Genomic DNA, 22,418 nt, shown 5'->3' with positions numbered 1-22,418 from the left:
GAACACTGTGCCTGACGACATCAGATTTATTTGTGTTTTTTGTTGGTGCCTTAATTTTCTCTTGTCTTTACTTTGCAGGGGCGCTTATTGCTTTAACAGTTTCTTGTCGTTTTTGCGCATAAGTGCTTTCAGGTGGGCGGAGCAGAAATTTTACTTGCTTGCCTTGTCCATTTGTTACATTTGTGTCTTCCAATATGCCCACCCCACCTTTCCCACTCCCTGCTCAGGCGCCGCAGCTGCAAGCGTCAGATGCCACACAGCTAATGCAGATGTTTCAGTTCCAGACGCAGCAGATCTCCGCACTACTCAACACACTGATGCAGCTAATCGCTAACACTGCGCGCTCGACAGAACAAGCACCGTCTACTACAGCTGATATACCACCTTTTAGACAGTTTAGTGAACAAGACAAGGAAGGGCTCGAGTGGCTGCACCAGTTCGATGCCCATATGCTAGCTCAAAACGTCCCAGGTGCTGTGAAACTTCCATATCTACAGGGTGTTTAAAAAATGACCGGTATATTTGAAACGGCAATAAGAACTAAACGAGCAGCGATAGAACTACACCGTTTGTTGCAATATGCTTGGGACAACAGTACATTTTCAGGCAGACAAACTTTCGAAATTACAGTAGCTACAATTTTCAACAACAGATGGCGCTGCGGTCTGGGAAACTCTATAGTACGATATTTTCCACATATCCACCATGCGTAGCAATAATATGGCGTAGTCTCTGAATGAAATAACCCGATACCTTTGACAACGTGTCTGGCGGAATGGCTTCACATGCAGATGAGATGTACTGCTTCAGCTGTGCAATTGTTTCTGGATTCTGGCGGTACACCTGGTCTTTCAAGTGTCCCCACAGAAAGAAGTCACAGGGGTTCATGTCTGGCGAATAGGGAGGCCAATCCACGCCGCCTCCTGTATGTTTCGGATAGCCCAAAGCAATCACACGATCATCGAAATATTCATTCAGGAAATTAAAGACGTCGGCCGTGCGATGTGGCCGGGCACCATCTTGCATAAACCACGAGGTGTTCGCAGTGTCGTCTAAGGCAGTTTGTACCGCCACAAATTCACGAAGAATGTCCAGATAGCGTGATGCAGTAATAGTTTCGGATCTGAAAAATGGGACAATGATTCCTTTGGAAGACATGGTGGCCCAGACCAGTACGTTTTGAGGATGCAGGGACGATGGGACTGCAACATGGGGCTTTTCGGTTCCCCATATGCGCCAGTTCTGTTTATTGACGAAGCCGTCCAGGTAAAAATAAGCTTCGTCAGTAAACCAAATGCTGCCCACATGCATATCGCCGTCATCAATCCTGTGCACTATATCGTTAGCGAATGTCTCTCGTGCAGCAATGGTAGCGGCGCTGAGGGGTTGCCGCGTTTGAATTTTGTATAGATAGAGGTGTAAACTCTGGCGCATGAGACGATACGTGGACGTTGGCGTCATTTGGACCGCAGCTGCAACACGGCGAACGGAAACCCGAGGCCGCTGTTGGATCACCTGCTGCACTAGCTGCGCGTTGCGCTCTGTGGTTGCCGTACGCGGTCGCCCTACCTTTCCAGCACGTTCATCCGTCACGTTCCCAGTCCGTTGAAATTTTTCAAACAGATCCTTTATTGTATCGCTTTTCGGTCCTTTGGTTACATTAAACCTCCGTTGAAAACTTCGTCTTGTTGCAACATCACTGTGTTCTAGGCGGTGGAATTCCAACACCAGAAAAATCCTCTGTTCTAAGGAATAAACCATGTTGTCTACAGCACACTTGCACGTTGTGAACAGCACACGCTTACAGCAGAAAGACGACGTACAGAATGGCGCACCCACAGACTGCGTTGTCTTCTATATCTTTCACATCACTTGCAGCGCCATCTGTTGTTGAAAATTGTAACTACTGTAATTTCGAAAGTTTGTCCGCCTGAAAATGTACTGTTGTCCCAAGCATATTGCAACAAACGGTGTATTTCTATCGCTGCTCGTTTAGTTTTTATTGCCGTTTCAAATATACCGGTCATTTTTGAAACACCCTGTATTATCCACGGTAGGAAGTGCAGTGTTCAGATTAATTCTAAAACTCTTTCCTAACGCGACTGCGAGTGAGCTTGCTTAATACAATCTCCTCGCTGACTAACTATTACGACAAACAAGTGAATGTGGTAGCAGCTAGGTATCAATTCTTTAATTTCAAAAACCGGTCTGAACAATGTTATCTCGAGTAGGTAACAGATTTGTAAGGTATCACAAGGAAATGCAGATTTAAATGTGCTTGTGGGGCTTTATATTCAGATGTCATGTTGCGTGATGCGATCGTGAACAACGTACCTGCTGTCAAACTCAGAGAACAAATTTTGAAACAGTCCGATCCATCATTTAACGGGTAGCGCAAATACTAGATCAGTACGACTCCGAGCCTTGTCGGGTAATACATCTGATGAGCAAGCTATTTTTCGGATTGAGTCACTCGCTTGTGATCGCCCCATTCCGCACCGGAGGCTTGCGCTAGCCAAGCCGAGTAAACAATCGTCCAAGCCGCGTAAACAGTTTGCTACACAGGCGGCTGCACAGAAGAGAATTAAGTCCAGCCCGAGGTGTTATTCACTGCACATACGCAAAGACTGCCTCTTCCGACCAGCCCAGTGCTAAGCTTGTGGTAGGAAAGGACATGTGCAATCCGTATGTCTGCAGCGCAACAAACATAAGAATTCAACCCACTCACAAAAACCTGATCATGAGGCCCATGTCATTAATGCAGTATATTCAAAGGCTGCAACTAGCAATCGCAACACTAGCAAGCGTGCAGTTTCTTCAGGGATACGCCAGTCGAACAAACGTTTTGTTGTTTTACTTCTTTGTAGGAAATTTGTGAGATTTGAGTTGGGCGCGGGTGCCCAGAAATTTGTTGTCACATCAGTGCTCAGGATTCTGAATAACTTCAATCTTTTCCGCTGAACTATAGGAAAATTACACAGGCCACGGTAGCTGATTCAGATATGAACATTTTGCTAACATACATTCGCACATCTTGGCCTCGTTCCTTGCATAGCATAAAGAACTCTGTAGTGGCCGATACTTGGCACGTGAGCATAACCTCGCTGTACAGAAAGGTGTGATTCTTATTCAAAATGACAGTGTTCCGTCACGTGTGTTGATCGCTAAAGTTTTACAAAAAGAAGTTTTGCAGTTACTTCACCAAGGACACTGGGGGATGGTTCATACGAAACAGTTAGCGCGTCGACACTGTACTAGACAGGGTATGGAGGTTCAAATAGAACACATGAGGTCACAGTGTCACTCATGTGCGGAAAATCAGTCCACTCCACCACAAAAATTTTCTGCTAGGCCTAAGTCGCAATCGCCATGGCAACGTGTGCACATAGTCTTTTGCACGACCTTTTTGAAACACTCGTTGGTTGATTGTAGTTGACTCGTGCAGCAAGTTTGCTTTTGCTGTGCCCATGAACTCGACAACGTCCCGTAGCACAATGCAGGTGTTGTCATCGATTTTTTGCCTCGAAGGTTTACCTGAAGTAATAGTGTCAGAAAACGGCCCTCAGTTCACGTCAAATGAATTTGAAGCTTACTGTGAACGCAATGGCATGCAGCATCTAAGTAGTGCACCGTTCCATCCACAGTCAAACGGCGAACCGGACTTCCTTTCGTCACAACATTGAAGCAGCAGATGGCAAAACTTCGCTCCGCAGAGATCAAGCATTCCAACTGTCTCTCACCTCATATCATTCGCACCCACAAGATGGACCATCGCCGACGGAATTGCTTCACGGCCGCCGCCATCGGACACTGCTCCACCTGCTTCACCCTCCTCAGCATCCGGCGCCGAAGGAAGGCCGCAAGTATCGGTTCGATCCACATGATATTGTCTTCTACAGGGTTTTTAGTAGCAACAGGCGGTGGGCGCGAGGCGAGATCGTTCGTCGACTTGGCGCTTCCCTGTACCTTCTTTCAGGTCCACATGGCTTGCAGCACTGCCATCAAAACCAACTTCGCCTCTGTCATGTACACGATGATCTTTCAGTCCCTCTTCCCCCAGATTCACGGATCCAGAGGACAGCGCGGCCACAGCAGCCGCTAGAGGGTGTCCTCACGACACTGCATGACGACCCCATGGCGACAGAGTCTTAGCCTCCTCCACCTCCTCTCGTCCAACTGATGGAGCTGGATCCGCCCACACCGCAGCACTCGCCCCCATCTGGTCCATGGCAGCAGAGGGTGGACACGTACCCTTCTGGTCGTTTTCCGGGGGACGTTTCCTCCTGAGCGCAGGCCAGACGGCGGGGTACGGCCGGAAGCATGACGTCCCCCGCAGCCACAGTTTCCGGCCCGACGTGGCGCTCACGCTCCTGCCTCCCCCGCCGTGGCCGCCTGCCCTACACGACGACGGTCCTTCGCTATGGGGGGAGGAATGTTCTGGCGTAAACACAAGCGTCGGAACGAAGAGGAAGAATGCAAGACCAGAGAAAGCGTTGAGGCGATGCCAGTCAATAGCTCGCTGACAAGTACCGCGCCATGACAGGAGCGACCTCTGCAGGGAGGTAATATAAGCGCCGCTCCTGCCAGCCTCAGCCGGACATTAGTGGACAGTATTCGCAGAGTATTAGCATGGCCTAGCAGATAGTGCTACGATACCAGTTATTAGTGATCCACAAACGGTGTGTCAAACATGCATTAACATTATACACTCCTGGAAATTGAAATAAGAACACCGTGAAGGGGAAAATTTATTGACATATTCCTGGGGTCAGATACATCACATGATCACACTGACAGAACCACAGGCACATAGACACAGGCAACAGAGCATGCACAATGTCGGCACTAGTACAGACCGAGCGAGGTGGCGCAGTGGTTAGCACACTGGACTCGCATTCGGGAGGACGACGGTTCAATTCCGTCTCCAGCCATCCTGATTTAGGTTTTCCGTGATTTCCCTAAATCGTTTCAGGCAAATGCCGGGATGGTTCCTTTGAAAGGGCACGGCCGATTTCCTTCCCAATCCTTCCCTAACCCGAGCTTGCGCTCCGTCTCTAATGACCTCGTTGTTGACGGGACGTTAAACAACACTAACCTAACCTAAGGCACTAGTACAGTGTATATCCACCTTTCGCAGCAATGCAGGCTGCTATTCTCCCATGGAGACGATCGTAGAGATGCTGGATGTAGTCCTGTGGAACGGCTTGCCATGCCATTTCCACCTGGCGCCTCAGTTGGACCAGCGTTCGTGCTGGACGTGCAGACCGCGTGAGACGACGCTTCATCCAGTCCCAAACATGCTCAATGGGGGACAGATCCGGAGATCTTGCTGGCCAGGGTAGTTGACTTACACCTTCTAGACCACGTTGGGTGGCACGGGATACATGCGGACGTGCATTGTCCTGTTGGAACAGCAAGTTCCCTTGCCGGTCTAGGAATGGTAGAACGATGGGTTCGATGACGGTGTGGATGTACCGTGCACTATTCAGTGTCCCCTCGACGATCACCAGTGGTGTACGGCCAGTGTAGGAGATCGCTCCCCACACCATGATGCCGGGTGTTGGCCCTGTGTGCCTCGGTCGTATGCAGTCCTGATTGTGGCGCTCACCTGCACGGCGCCAAACACGCATACGACCATCATTGGCACCAAGGCAGAAGCGACTCTCATCGCTGAAGACGACACGTCTCCATTCGTCCCTCCATTCACGCCTGTCGCGACACCACTGGAGGCGGGCTGCACGATGTTGGGGCGTGAGCGGAAGACGGCCTAACGGTGTGCGGGACCGTAGCCCAGCTTCATGGAGACGGTTGCGAATGGTCCTCGCCGATACCCGAGGAGCAACAGTGTCCCTAATTTGCTGGGAAGTGGCGGTGCGGTCCCCTACGGCACTGCGTAGGATCCTACGGTCTTGGCGTGCATCCGTGCGTCGCTGCGGTCTGGTCCCAGGTCGACGGGCACGTGCACCTTCCGCCGACCACTGGCGACAACATCGATGTACTGTGGAGACCTCACGCCCCATGTGTTGAGCAATTCGGCGGTACGTCCACCCGGCCTCCCGCATGCCCACTATACGCCCTCGCTCAAAGTCCGTCAACTGCACATACGGTTCACGTCCACGCTGTCGCGGCATGCTACCAGTGTTAAAGACTGCGATGGAGCTCCGTATGCCACGGCAAACTGGCTGACACTGACGGCGGCAGTGCACAAATGCTGCGCAGCTAGCGCCATTCGACGGCCAACACCGCGGTTCCTGGTGTGTCCGCTGTGCCGTGCGTGTGATCATTGCTTGTACTGCCCTCTCGCAGTGTCCGGAGCAAGTATGGTGGGTCTGACACACCGGTGTCAATGTGTTCTTTTTTCCATTTCCAGGAGTGTATATAACAAAGGACTCGGATTTATATTGCATGTCACCCATCGCTTTCGACACCATTGTTATTTCAAAGTTAAGTATTGTCAATCTGCTTTATTGAAATAAAACTACTAATGTTACTTGCTTGAATTGTTGTAATGCATTCCAGGAAAGCAGCATCCTTTAGGCACGCAATACGAGACGAGTGGGCAGGACCCCCACACCTTGTTGCCCTGTTTATGTTTGTATTTTGCCCGTCATTATTTCCACCAAATAAACCTTGCGAATTTCGTTCATTATGTCTAATTCAGTCAGTCGCAATTTGTGCATTCTTGACAAAGTGTAGTTCTCGTAGGGCACTTTTGAATAACACTGTTGTGTCTTTGCATTTGCCAATGAGCAGTTTCAGCCGGCCGGGGTGGTCGAGCGGTTCTAGGCGCTACAGTCTGGAACCGTGCGACCGCTACGGTCGCAGGTTCGAATCCTGCCTCGGGCATGAATGTTTGTGATGTCCTTAAGTTAGTTAGGTTTAAGTAGTTCTAAGTTCTAGGGGACTGATGACCACAGCAGTTAAGTCCCATAGTGCTCAGAGCCATTTGAACCATTTTTTGAGCAGTTTCAGCTTCCTCAATGGCAGTCACATGTAGCAGTGTCGTATTATCTCCTAGTCTCTGTACGGTTGGTCCAGGCAACGGTTCTTGTTGACAAGCATCTCAAAAAATATTATCTGACAGCGGCACCCCGATGCTTCGTAATCCATCCCTAGCATAATCTCCAGTGTAATACTTTCTTCGGAGTCCTGTGACCAGTAGGTCTTTAGGAAAACCTCTCTGAATTCACCATAGCTGCGACACTTCGTTGCAACGCTACCCATGTGCTCTGCTATTGAACCCTCCATCCTCAGACAAGTTTCAATTTGTATGCTAGTGGCCATGAATCGGGAAGCAACCCTATCGTACTGGGCAGTTCATGACTTGGGAGGTAATGAATTGTGTTTCGCTTTGTAGACCTGAAAATTTTGAGTTGAGAGAAAATGTTTTAAGTCGAAATATTCATAATTCGCGCTACTGGACGTTCACTAACTTCTGGTGCGATTGCCTCCAAGATTTCGTGGCCGATTGATCCCTCAATGCTTTTCTACTCTCGTCTCGTGCCATCAGAGTCATGTAGTAATGTTCCCGCACGTCTGAGTCGCCCGCAATTGTTGTCCGGCTCGGTAGTTTGTGCACTAACGGCCACTGACTGCGCACTCGGCCGAGCACCGTACCCCGTTAAGCTGGCGTTCCCTCTGTATATCGGCCTGTGCCGGGGATGTGGCTACGAAGTGAGTTGCAAAATTTTGCCTTTGACGTTCTTGATGACCAACAAACTCACACCGACATGCTGTAGCTTCTGGCTGAATTTCTACACGATCGAGCCGTTCGCACATTTGTCTCGTCTCATCTGCCAGCTCATCCTGCTAGGTAGTGAGACATGTTTCCTCGTCTTTGATTTCTAACATTTAACCCCGAGTCTTTTTAGCTACTCTCTTTCCATTTCTTTTGATATCAGAAATAGACTACTTTGTTGCGCTCACTTCGGCCTTTGTCAGCGCTGCCTGACCTCGCGCAGCTTGGGATTTTGGCCGAGCATCTCGTACTACTAATCTGGCTGCCCTCGGCACACGGTTGGTTTCTACCGCTACTTCTCGCGTCTCATCTGAAGTTTTCCTAACGTCTTTAGCCTCTGCCATTACACCCTTAACTTCATTCCTGACCTGATTTACGTTTTCGACAAACTCAACGGCCCTCCTTTGAATTTCTTTAATATCTTACATGAGTTCGTCCAATCGCTTTTCCGCCTTGTACAGTCGCATCTGAACTTCCCTAATTTCATTAATGAGGATTCCTTGTCTTTGGTCTTCTTCCTACCATTTCTTTTCTTCCCTGTTCAGTCTTCTGTTCTCTCCCTCTTGAATTAATTGAGTGATTTATTATAATTGCGCACTTTCAGTAACGTACCGATGACTAGATACACGCGATTCAACTGCTCCATGACGCCTTGTCCGCGAAATCTGACTGTTACTTTCCCTGACTGTACCTCTTTCCGTGACCTGCCATCTCGGCATTGTTTTCACTTTCATTTCCTGAGTGACTGGAACTCCGTGATCGGAGTATTCTGCATTAGACATTTGTGGCCTGTTTCCAGACTGATTTAAATGAATTTCTTCCGCCGTTCGATCTTGTTGGTTGACTGGTTGATGTGGGGAAGGGACCTAACAGCGATGTCATCGGTCCCATCGGATTAGGAAAAGATGGGGAACGAAGTCTACCGTGTCCTTACAGAGGAACCATCCCGGAAATTGCCTGAAGTGATTTAGGGAAATCATGGAAAACCTAAATCAGGAATCTGGACCGAGCGAGGTGGCGCAGTGGTTAGACACTGGACTCGCATTCGGGAGGACGACGGTTCAATCCCGCGTCCGGCCATCCTGATTTAGGTTTTCCGTGATTTCCCTAAATCGCTCCAGGCAATTGCCGGGATGGTTCCTTTCAAAGGGCACGGCCGACTTCCTTCCCCGTCCTTCCCTAATCCGATGAGACCGATGACCTCGCTGTCTGGTCTCCTTCCCCAAAACAACCCAACCCCCTAAATCAGGATGGCCAGACGCGGGTTTGAACCGTCGTCCACCCGAATGCGAGTCCAGCTACATCAATGGCTGGCTCGTGTTCCGTACTGAACGATTTTAGTGTGTAGCCTTTCTCACTACACAAACGTGCTTTGCTTCTTATAAGTATTCAAATCGATTGGTGCTTCCGTAAGCCTCCGACTCTAATGCATCTGCTGGCCGGGGTGGCCGAGCGGTTCTAGGCGCTACAATCTGGAACCGCGCGACCGCTACTGTCGCAGGTTCGAATCCTGCCTCGGGCATGGATGTTTGTGATGTCCTTAGGTTAGTTAGGTTTAACTAGTTCTAAGTTCTAGGGGACTAATGACTTCAGCAGTTGAGTCCCATAGTGCTCAGAGCCATTTGAACCATCCCCGTAAACCGATCTGTTCCACGAAAGCTTGCTCAACTCTGTTAGCAATGACGTAACATCAGACAAGAAGTGACAGAGAAGCCGCTGACAAGAAACAAGTAAACAAACATAAATGACACAAACAATACCTACACTGAAATAAAATAACTACAACATACAAAAAATTGCTGAGTTACATCGACTAGAGCCAAACGCGAGTCTTAACATTCTGAGTGCACCATAGTCTCACACTGTAAAAAGAAAAACACTCTCCTCTTCCCCAAATTCTGTTCTAATGAAATCACCTGCGGCCAAGCATAACACAAACTATGGTTCACCTGAGAACAGGGAGCTGTGAATGTCATTTAATAACCGCAAGGCAGTGCAGCAGTACTTTACCCTTTCACTTTGATTCAGGCGGCAGCAGAAAACGGCGCCATATGGGCGACCAGCGGTGCGCTGCGGCAGCTGTAATGTTCTGAAGCATTCACGAAAATTTGCAAACTACGCGGTTATTATCATAACGCGGTAAACTTCCCTATCAGAGCACTGAAACCCCAGCAGATTCCAGTGTGAGGTGCCTGTTCGCTGGTCTGGCCTAACAAATTTGACACACAGGCAAGACGGTGCGTGCTGGAATATTCAAACATCAGGACGAATAAGTTCGCCCTCCTGATACTCGATATATCCGAAACGATGTGCAGTTCTACTGTCAGAACAGTTGGAAACTGTCTCACCCACTAAGGAAAGACCTGAAATTCTCCACCAGGGAATGGCCAGAAGACGAAGAAGGCATAGAATCACAACCACTTTCCACCAGGCCTAGGTACAGGAGCCAAATTAGCAAATCGAAACAGCCCCCCATACTGCACAAACCAATCGAACTATTTTCTATTCATTGAATCTCCCCTCTTGACTTTTTTGTTTTCCTCGTAGTCATTCCAGACACAGCACAGGGGTTCCCACACTGAGGGATCAAGCCTCCACTTTGCGTATCCAGAGAGGAGCCAGTCAGCACTTAGAGATATCTCTTGTCTGAAGAAAGAAGATTTTAGACTATGGAGGCGTCATTCTCACGGTAAGCATGACAATGTTTTGGCAAAAAACATCTGCCTAAATGGGACCACAATCCTTCATTAACGGACAGATCTAATCTTTCTACTCTCTGCAGGTACGATCCACTGAGCGCTGCTTTCCAGAATCACTCGCACAGCCAGGTCGCTGCACTCGGCATTTATGGCCCCAAATTTATCTCCTTCGTTGTTCTCCATTGACTCCACTATTACCCCTCGGGTACACGTTCTCTACAGGTTACACATAAGTTATATGAATATTCTGTTCGCAATTTCCTTATGTAAAAAGTCATTAAACACATTTAGCAAATTTAGTTCAAATGGCTCTGAGCACTATGGGACTCAACATCTTAGGTCATAAGTCCCCTAGAACTTAGAACTACTTAAACCTAACTAACCTAAGGACATCACACACACCCATGCCCGAGGCGGGATTCGAACCCGCGACCGTAGCAGTCCCGCGGCTCCGGACTGCAGCGCCAGAACCGCTAGACCACCGCGGCCGGCCAGCAAATTTAGTACTGGGAAGATCATGACCTAAAATATGAACGTTAACCTGACTGACAATGTTGTCAAAGTGAGAGAGTGGCGTTCCACCTCCCAAGTTATTTAAGTAGTGATTTGTACAATGACATCGTTATATTGGCTCCGATGACGCAGTGGAATCTTAGAAATAAATGGACCTTATTAATATTGTAAGTGGCAAATATACATGAATCACTTGCAGATACATATATCTGTGGAAACGTTAGAAGAACAGGGAAATAAAAGAGAAAATGAACAACAGCGAGTTTGTTAGTAAGTTCCATGGAACAAAATGGCGAACCCCACAACAAGTTGGAGCGATTCAGTGGCAAGTGAATGCTGACCAGCTGCTTGATAATTTCTTACGATGTGTTTCAAATCACCTCTGTTTCTTACATGTCTTTATTTATATACTAGTGCACAATACTTAAGGATGAAAATAACTTTCCAGTTATGTGTCACAGTCAAGTAACACTGCTAACAGAAAACTGTATGGGACATAGAAAGAACTGCTACCGTATAGTACAGAAAGTAAGTAGAAAAAGTACGCAGTAAGACGAACAGAAGTAACTCATTTATTCAAAGACAATAGTTACACTGAAGTTACTGCGATTCCCGATGGTCTCCTGGGCATATCAAACGCCAGGACATGGTTTTTAATAGAATGTGTGATCACCATGCACTGCATTGTGTGCTTTGGAATGTACTCCCATGCTGGCCACAAGGTCGGTATCAAGTTTTTGTGATAGGCCGCTCCTTTCCTCCACCAAAGCGGTTGACAACTGCTGAATGATCATTGGTGCATGTGGACATGCTTGAGTTGTAACACTGGACCGCTAAAATGATCATGTTTGACAACACTCCTGAGTGTATTAGATGTTAACACATCTTGCCAGATGAAGGTAGGTCCTGCACTGTGGAACATGATCGTTATGGGGTTCTAGGTGTTATGGTGTGGGGAGGCATAATGTTCAATGGGCGTATCGTACTGTAGATCTTTTAATATGGTAGACTCATCAGTCAATGTTATTGTGACATTGTAAGCCTTCTTAATGTGAGTCTCTTCATGGGTTCATTCGGCACTGACTTTATTTGTACGGATGACAATGCGCAATCTTATCCAACAGCGTAGGTGGAGGAACTCTTGGACAAGAGGAATGGATTGGCCTGCCCGTTCCCCTGGCGTAAATCGTATCTAGCACGTGTGGCATGAGTCGGGAAGACGTATTGCAGCACGTCCACATACACCAACGACCATACAGCAGCTGTGAAGCGTGCTGGTTACGGAATGGAAATCCCTATCTCAATAACTCCGTACGAACATTTTGGACAGCATGGGAGCACGGTGCAGAGCAAGCAGTGCCGTCCGTGGTGATCGCACAGCCTGTTAAGTACCATGTTCTGCCTTTTGTAATGTCTATGGGACCATCATAAATGGCGGTGACCTCAGTGTAATTACTGTCTTGGAAATAAAACTCATTTCTGTTCTTTTCATCGTGTAGTTGTTTTAGTTACTTGCTGTACTGTACTGCTGCAGTTCTTCCTATGTATGGTACAAGTTTAATCGAGCTACATTACTTGATAGTGACACGTCATCTGAAGGTTACTTTCGTCTTTAAATTTTGCACACCAGTGTACTTTGTTTGAAATTTCTCTCTCTCTCTCTCTTCTTTCTGTCTTTTACGCACACGCATATCCCTATTGTACTGTTATACTTTCAGAGATTCTGATACGGAGTAGAAGAATTCGTCAAACAATCATTTCAGATTTTTAAGTTGATTTTTGTTACCTTTTACATTTCGAAGAATTTTACATTGCAGTACCTCGCTCTTTTATGTGCCACATTAAAGCTGAGTAACTGATAGCGTATGCAATTTATACTTCTAGTATTACATTTATCAATATTAGCTGAGAATCTTGGCGTTGCCTTGGTATTTATTTATATCTGTGTCCGAGACTTCATATGCGCGGAATTTATTTTTGAATGATATACCTTCTTTGCACAGAAAGTTTGAATATAACGTTATTGGTGACTTGGGCGAAGAGCTTGTTTGCTTCAGTAAGATGGGAGACAATCATATAGAGCAGGCTGTGCGAAAATCAACTGACACTAAGATCTACGCCCAAAACAGAAAAATGGCTCTGTACTATGGGACTTAACATCTGAGGTTCAAAAATGGTTCAAATGGCTCTGAGCACTATGGGACTTAACATCTTTGGTCATCAGTCCCATAGAACTTAGAACTACTTAAACCTAACTAACCTAAGGACATCACACACACCCATGCCCGAGGCAGGATTCGAACCTGCGACCGTAGCTGTCGCGCTGTTCCAAACTGAAGCGCCTAGAACCGATCGGCCACATGGGCCGGTCCCATAACACACAGCGTCTGGACTTGTGCTTTTTTTATGGTCATGGCATAATATATTCTCACCGGGAATTGCGTACGCGAAACTGTAAATTTTTAGGACTAAGTGGTGTTTAGGGTAGAAAAACAAGGTCACCTGAACCACTTCCCATCAAAATTTCTACGTCTACGATGTTATGTTGGAGAGACGTAGCTATAAGCCTCTGTTAATGAAAGATTCTGACGTGCGAGGAAATGCATGACACTCTGAATCAGAATTAAATCACGCATTTCTTTCGGAAGGAGTTCCCAAGGATCGAATTAAAGTTGATGTTCTCGAGCTACAATAAGTCTCCCCTCATGATCTTCATTGGACCTTTGAGACCGTGCAGCCATCAGTGTTACTGCCGTTCTAGTGTGTTCGAAAAGACTCAACCGTTTTCTAGGCTTTCTATCCATAAATAAAACGAAATGAAAATGTAATAAACAGGCACCCAAATCAAAAAGCAAACTTAATATATTCGCTTTTCCCAGAAAAGAATATAAACAAAACGTACTGAAAGAACCAAAGCAATGACAAGTTTTTAATATAAAAAGGAAAAATCCGTAAATCCGTTTATCCTAGCCAAGTAAATTCACTCTTAGTTTGCATTCGACGTAAACCTCTAAAAACACATCTGACACTAAGTTAATGAAAAAGAAAACCTAATACACCATCTATTGGTTCTTTGCTGTACTACGTAACCAACAACACCACCAACTATTTTGGTTCTTTAATGTACTATGCCATGGTAATTAAACATCCAACTACTAAGGTGAGCAGACTATTATAGATAAAATTTTGAATTACGATATATATTTTTGTGTGTTTCGATTTTCATGAAATAAAACCTCATATTGCTCCTAATTACACTTAAGTTGCCTGTGGCAACCCCATAAAAATTCGTTTAGTAGTTTATGAGATTAGGGTGTTCAGACAGGTAACCCGAAACACATAGCAGTTTTAGATAATGTTTCCGTAAGGCGAGGTTCAACAGCTGTAAAGTATTTTATGAAATGCATGCTTTACGATCAGCTGTTTATTTGTTCCATTAGTCACCTGCCGGCTTTGGTTCTTAACGATGAACCAGGACGTAAGGTATAACAGATTAGTTGAAATCATCCCATATTCCTTTGAAGCTGCACAATATCGAAATTAACCATCATCCAGGATGTAGGTTGCAACACATTAGTCAAAAGCATCTCATATTCGTTTGAAGCTGCACAGTATGAAAATTATCCACTGAATTGTGTTTGTGCAATTTCACTGGATAATTTCGATAGTTTTCACCTTCAAAGGAATATGGGTTGCTTTCTACTAATCTGTTGTATCCTACTACATCCTGCATGATGGTTAACAACCGAGATCGGTACATAAGGAATGGGACAAATAAACGGCTGATGGTTAAAATGCACTTTATAAAAAAAGGTTTGGTCAAAGCTTTAAATGACAGTATCTTTTTTCAGTAATTCGATTTTGATAGATTGAAGCCTATATATTGCCTTAAGCTACGCTGTAGTTACCTGACGAAATCCCTTAAAATTTATATGTTAGTTTTGAGGTTTAACGTGTTCAAACAAACAGAGTCAATGGTTTTACAGTTTTGTTACTAGTATAGATAGACATAGGTTACTGGTGCTTTCGAGTTACGATTGGTTGTTGGTATAAAATTTTAAAAGGGGGTAAATGGTATTTTAGGTTGTTGTCAGTTCGCCGCAAAGGGTTTACTCTGGGTTCCCGTGTATTTGCCAGTTTCCCGGCTTGGCGATCTGGCCCCCTAGAAATACGGCCCTCACACTAGTCGGTCTGTCCGCCACTATTGCCGAACGCTGTGTTCCACGCAGGGTGCGTGAAAAACAAGTGTGTGACTGAGAAGGTACCCGCTGAAGTTCGTAATTTTGTCATTTGCTATCGAGAGTTACACGCACTTAAATGCGCAGTCAAGAATTATTAAACTCATATGAAATGGTCACACGCTCCCTGCCGGAGATGGTTGGTGGCATTCGGAAGACCTGCAGTATCACATGCTGTGAAGTACGCGCCACGACCTGTCTCTCTCGTAGACCTCGCCTGGTGATGAGGCCTACAAGAAACAAAGGTCGTGGAGTGTAAGTCACAGGTCGTGACACTGAAGGTTTTACATGTGCCAGCAGCTGTCTACAGGGAGCAAGTAATTATTTCAAACGAGTATGACAATTCCTTACTGCACGTCTGAATGCGTGCGAGCTCCCAATAGCACACGACAATGTGAAGGCCTTTAGTGATTTGATTTTCCTGGGACCGTGAATGGAGCCAACCGTTTGCGAAGTGCGGTGGACAAGCCAACTAGTGTGCACCTCACGAGTTCGTTGCTTGGCTCGTAATTCTCGTGGCCTCCGCGTGGCGACGCGTGACATCACTGGGCAGCTACTGCACTGTGTCTACGGGGTTAGGGCCTTGCTGGTAGTGCTTCCGTGAGTGTAGTTCGTGACCTGTGGTGTATTCCGGTACGAAGTGGCATATTTTGTAATCTTGCGCGTTGTCAACAGTATTTTCCGAGTGAAATGTGCAAAAACACTTCGGACTGTACTGTTGATAAGTGCAGTAACTCTGGGTGTGGAAACGACGGCTTTCTTTATCACCGATTTCCGAAAACTTATAGCTCCTACGTGAATGGTCGTCTCGTAAATGAGAGGACAAGATCAGTATTAAAAATGGAAGAATATGTTCCGAACATTTTCGTCCACAGCATCACAAACTGATCTTACAAAATGAGTTATTCGGTACACCAACAAGAAAGTTTCTGAAGTCAAATGCAATTTTATCCCAGAAAATACCTGACTGGCATGGAAAATAACTTATTGATACAGGTCCCGGCAAGAGAACACAACGTAAGAGAAAGAGAACGTCGTAGTGACGTCAGAGCAATGCGGAAGTGGGTTCTCAAAACATTGGAAGTTCGCTCTCCCAAGAAAACAGAACTGGACAAGTATGTTAACACAGAAATTCCTTCTTTTTTTAACGACCGAACACATTTGCTGAGGTTATGCAGAAATTACTTTGTTGATGTCGGAATCACCACACCTGACACTGCCGTATTCACGAAGACTGTAGTAGAAGATCTCCTGCAGCATCAAACACCTATCAAATATCGGAAGTTGTCCTGCATGTGTGGGGACGTGCACGTCAGAACGTTAGAATGGCTACACAAATATTTGCACGTCGCGTTGCCAGAGCTGTAAGGTCTGATCGCGTAGGGTGTTTCATCGGACTGATAAACGACATTTTCAGTGTGTTGACCTCGAGGTACACCCCAGATCAGATAGCACCTCATAGAAGTGGTTATGGTTTCAACCTCAGAAGCTTAGATAATTCCCTGAACAAGCTTTTCGGAAGTTGCTCGAATATGCGAGTAGAGAAAAGAAACAGTCTCCTACCATTTCAAAATGGTGTTGTTACTTCAATAAATTTCATTTTTAGACTTTTCATAGATGTGAAAAATGCAAGGGCGACCTACATCTTGCCTACCACACCGAATCACGAATGTCTCAAAAATTTCTTTTTTAGGACTCGTGCGGGGTCTTTGTGCATTTTGTAATATTACGACGCCATCCGAAGTTAAAAATAGCTTTCACCAACGAATGCTAACTGACAATGAGACAAGCATACCTTTGTCCCTTGGTGCTTCCATTACAGAGGACAAAGTAGAAACACCCACAGAAGAAACTGTGGGTGATTCTAGAATTTTATTTGTAGTGAGTGGGCAACAAAGTAACAAACATGTGACGTCATTATTCTTCATACGAAAATGATTTGCTTCGAGATTGCTATCTTAGTGATTCAACGTGCTCCAGTGAAGATGTTACTCACGATGCCTCGAAATACTTGGCAGGAGTGCTAACTTTTGTTTCTGCTGCAGAACATTGCAGGATACCATTCGCGTCCGACACAATGTTTCATAAGAAGCGACATATTTTAAAATTCCTCTGTGCTCTTTAGTTTAAACTCGTTAAATTCTTGCCTGATTATTTATTTATTAGACACAGTTCCGCGTTTATTGACTGTATAGAAAATATTTCGCCCGTTTTTAGTATGGATAGGAACTGTGATTGCTGTGTTCAGATGCGATCTGAGTTGTAACCCTCCATTTACAGCTCCATGTACTGTTGATTTCAGTCCCACATCTTCAGACTGCTGCCAGTGTGCATCACTGTAGGTAGCCGGACATGGATATCCGAGGAACGTGTAGAACATCCCACATTTCCACCGATCGGTCCACTTTTGTAGCCGCTCCAGGTACTGCGTACACTGAGGTTGCCCCAACATCCGGTGTTGAGTGGATGACGTTCCAATATGTGTCAGGCAGCGAAAGACACTCAGCGGGGATGATCAGAGAGCTTTCCCAGTTTGCGTGACGTACAGATTTCGGCGCTATCCGTGACTGACAAAAATCCTGAGGCAGATGCAGTCGCTCGACCTGTTGAAGAGGAAGCCTATTTACCAGTAACGTCTGCGCATTCGCAGAGGGTGGGATTAATGGTAGTTGAAAGCTCCAACGTTAGGCGTGTAGTGGGGAATACGGCAGCCAGGAAGAAGAGGAATGCAGTATGCACTCTGCGTACATACTGGGAGGACTCGTTCCAGATGTGGAAAAGGTGCTTCCGGATGCCAGGAAGACCACAGGGTGCAGCCAACTACAGGTGTTGGCTCATGTCAGTACTAACAATTAGTGCCACTTGGGTCGGAAGAAATTCTTTCTGGTTTCTGGCTGCTAGGTGAACTGCTAAAGACTGTTAGTCTTGCTTGCGATATGAAGGCAGAGCTCACCATCTGTACCATCGCCGACAGAACCAACAGTGGTCTTTCGGTACAGAGCCTAGTGGAGGGCTTGAATCAGAGACTAAGATGGTTCTGCAACTATGTAGGCTGCAAATTCGACTTGCACCACCGGGTGAAAGGTTTATGGGTTCCGCTTTATAGGTCAGGGGTCCACTACACACAGAAAGCAGCTACTCGGGTAGCGAGGATTCTGTAGATGGGACTGGGAGGTTTTTTTAGGTTAGAAGGTCTTGGGAAACTACAGAGAGATCATCAGTCTAAAAGGTTGCAGGACAAACACAGGAAAGTAGACCTAGCAAAAATAGATATTGTAACTGTAAATTATCATAGATGTGTTGGGAAAGAACCAAAGCTGCATGAGCTAATAGTAAGTAATGAAGCTTAAATCGTTATAGGTACAGAAAGCTGGCTAAAGCCGGAAATAAATTCAACAGAAATTTTTCAAGTGACCAGGTGACTTAACGGTGTTCAGAGTGGATAGATTAAATACAGTTGGTGGCAGAATGTTAACTGCTGTCAGAAACAGTTTAAATTGTAGTGAAACTGAATTAGGTACATCCACTGAGTTAGTATGGGTACATATTATACTTGACCACCGGAATAAATTTTGAATTTGTTCCATCTATCGACTGCTGACTCAGATGACACAGCCGCAGAACAGTTCAAAAAGTTTGAGACTTATTTCAAATAGGTACTCCACTAATACAATTACGATTGGTGGTGACTTCAATCACCCGTCGGTATGTTGGCGAAAATACATGTTTAAAGTGTACTGAATACTTTCTCAGAAACTTCTTTTCAACAATTAGTTCTGGAGCCCACTTGAATTGCAAATGGCTGCGAAAACATACTTAACCTCTTAGCAACAAACAATCCTCAGCAAACAGAAGCATCATGATAACTACAGGTATCAGTGACTGCTAGGTTATTGTAGCAAGACTAAATAGCTTAACATCCTAACCCACCAAAAACAAACGCAAAATACATCTATTTAAGAAAGCAGATAAAAATTGGTTTGACGCATTTCTAAGAGACAGTCTCCACTTCTTCCAGTGCGACAACGTAAGCGTAGACCAGATGTGACTTGAACTTAAAAAAATATTATCCACGCTAATTGTGAGACACACATCAAATAAATTATTAAGAGATGGTACTGATCCCCCAGGGTATAAAAAACAGGTAAGAACAATGTTACAGAAATAGCAAATAGAAGAACGTCAAATTTAAAAGAACACAAAACCCCCAAGACTGGCGAAGTTTTTAAGAAGATCAAAATTTAGAGCGACATTCAATGCGAGACGCTTTTAATGGTTTCCACAACGAAACCCTGTCTCGAAATCTGGCAGAATACCCAAAGAGATTCTGGTCGTATTAAGAGTACACCAGCGCCAAAACACAGACAATGCCTTCACTGCCTGATAACACTGATGATGTCACTAATGCCAGTGCCACTGTAGCAGCATTGCGGAACACTGTTTTCCGAAATTTCTTCACCAAAGAATTTTCCATAATTCGAATCTAGAACAACTGCCAACATGGGTAACTTAGAAATATATATCCTCGGTTTAGTGAAGCAGCTTAAAACACTTAATAAAGGCAAGACCTACGGTCAGGGCTGTGTACGAGTCATCTTCCTTTCAGAGAACGCTGATGCAGTAGCTCCATACTTACCTAAAAACTGGAAAGTTTCACAAGGCACACCAATACCCAAGAAAAACAATAAAAATTGTCCTGTAAATTACAGAGCCATATCACTAATAGTGATTTTCAGAAGGATTTTGCAACATACATTTTGTTTGGACATTATGAATTACCTCGAACAAAACGATTTATTGACAAATAGACAACACAGATTCAGAATATAACGTTCTTGTGGAACACAACTGGCTCTTTACTCTCCCGTAGTAACGATTGCTATCGACAAGCCGGCCGATGTGGCCGTGCGGTTCTGGGCGCTACAGCCTGCAACCGAGCGACCGCTACGGTCGCAGGTTCGAATCCTGCCTCGGGCATGGATGTGTGTGATGTCCTTAGGTTAGTTAGGTTTAATTAGTTCTAAGTTCTAGGCGACTGATGACCTCAGAAGTTAAGTCGCATAGTGCTCAGAGCCATTTGAACCATTTTTTGCTATCGACAGATGATGTGAACTTTATTCCATGTTTTTAGATTTCCGGAATTGTGTGCCTGTGGAGTGTCGCCTCAGCTGTGGTACTGGATGAGTGATTTCTTGTCAGAAGGGTCACAGTTCGTAGTAACTGAAGGGAAGTCATCAATTAAAGCAGAAGTAATATCTGGTGTTCCCGAAGGAAGTGTTACAGGTAATCTGCCATTCCTGATCTATATAAACGACATAGGAGACAATATGAGTAGCCCTCTCAGATTATTTGCAGACGACGCTGTCATTTACCGTCTTGTAAAGTTATCAGGAGAACAAAATCAATTGTAAAATGATTTAGACACTCTATCTGTATGGTGTGAAATGTGGCAATTCACTTAAATAATGAAAAGCTTGTAGTCATCCACATGAATACTAAAAGAAATCCGCTCAATTTCCCGTACATCATACATATCACGAATTTAAAGGCTGTAAATTCAATTAAAAACTTAGGGATTACAATAACGAATAACTTAATTTGGAACAATCACATAGATAATATTGGCAACGGCCTTACCGCAGTGGATACACCGGTTCCCGTCAGATCACCGAAGTTAAGCCCTGTCGGGCGTAGCCGGCACTTGGATGGGTGACCATCGGGTTTGCCACGCGCTGTTGCCATTTTTCGGGTTGCACTCAGCCTCGTGATGGTAACTGAGGAGCTACTCGATCGAATAGTAGCGGCTCCGGTCACAGAAAACCATCATAACGACCGGGAGAGCGGTGTGCTAACCACACGCCCCTCATATCCGCATCCTCGGCTGAAGATGACACGGCGGTCGGTTGGTACCGATGGGCCACTTGTGGCCTCAAGACGGAGTGCTTACATAGATAATGTTGTGGGGAAGTTAACAGATGACTGCGATGTATTGGCAGAAAATATAGAAAGTACAACAGATTTACTGAAGAGGCTGCTTACGCCACGCTTGTCCGCCCTCTTCTGGAGTATTGCTGTGCTGTGTAGCATCCGCATCAGGTGGGACAGACGGAGGGCATCGAGAAAATGCGAAGCAGGGCAGCTCGTTTATATTATTGCTAAACAGGGTAGAGAGTACAACTGATATGATACTCGAATTAGAGTGTCAGTCATTAAAACAAAGGCTTTCTCGTTGCCGCAGCATCTTCTCATGAAATATCAGTCACCAACTTTCTACTTCGATTGCGAAAATATTATGTTGGAGCCCTCCTACATAGGTAGAGATGATTGTCATAATAAAATAAAACAAATCAGAGCTCGCACGGAAAGATTTAAGTGATTGTTTTTCCCGTGTGCCGTTCGAGAGTGGAACGGTAGCGAAATAGCTTCAAGGCGGTTCTATGAACCAGTTGCCAGGCACTATATTGTGAATTGCAGAATAATCATGTAAATGAAGATGTAAGACACATCGCATTCAAGTGCAAAAACGTTGACTGGTCGTCAGGAATTAGAACAGCAAACAGCAATGTCGATGCAAAATTAACAGCTAAACAAGACGGGTAAGTGTACTTTCAAAAGGTGCACTTACTTATTCATCACCTGGGTGTCCTGCAACAATATGAGATTTCGAAATTATTTTGGCATTTTTTCATGGAGCAAATGTTTCACCTTGCAAATGGTGATGGAATCATCAGCAGCACTATAACAATCAAGATTTCCCGTAATCGAAGAGAAAATCATTAATTTTTATTTAAGAACGTAAATTCCCTTCGTATTACATTTTCGAATAAAGGAACCAAATGGGATGTAACGAGGCCAACTTCTCTGTACTCCACTCAGTAATTTCTAGCCGGCCGCGGTGGCCGATCGGTTCTAGGAGCTTCAGTCCGGAACCGCGCGACTGCTACGGTCGCAGGTTCGCATCCTGCCTCGGGCATGGATGTGTGTGATGTCCTTAGGTTAGTTAGGTTTAAGTAGTTCTAATTTCTAGGGGACTGATGACCTCAGAAGTAAAGTCCCATAGTGCTCAGAGCCATTTGAACCATTTTTAGTAACTTCTAATTAAATTTTCCGCCTCAATATCATCAAGCAAGTTTCGCCTTGTCTACCATAACATTATCTGTATACATATTAACTAAAGTAACACGAAAAACTGCAAAATATTCAGCGTAGTTATGTTCTTATGCTGTAAGT

General features: G+C 45.3%; 1 protein-coding gene and 1 pseudogene across 1 annotated transcript in view; one reads left to right on the top strand and one right to left on the bottom strand.

Annotated features, from left to right (window-relative positions):
- LOC126249301 (Down syndrome cell adhesion molecule-like protein Dscam2) overlaps positions 1–22,418 on the bottom strand; it is a 1,152,658-nt gene that overhangs the window by 537,767 nt on the left and 592,473 nt on the right. The gene's annotated exons all lie outside the window — the stretch shown is intronic.
- Positions 20,812–20,929, top strand: LOC126250169 (5S ribosomal RNA; annotated as a pseudogene).

This window comes from Schistocerca nitens, chromosome 3 (assembly GCF_023898315.1).
Source record: "Schistocerca nitens isolate TAMUIC-IGC-003100 chromosome 3, iqSchNite1.1, whole genome shotgun sequence".
Taxonomy (NCBI): Eukaryota; Metazoa; Arthropoda; class Insecta; order Orthoptera; family Acrididae; genus Schistocerca; species Schistocerca nitens.
This window is presented reverse-complemented; position numbering and strand designations above follow the sequence as displayed.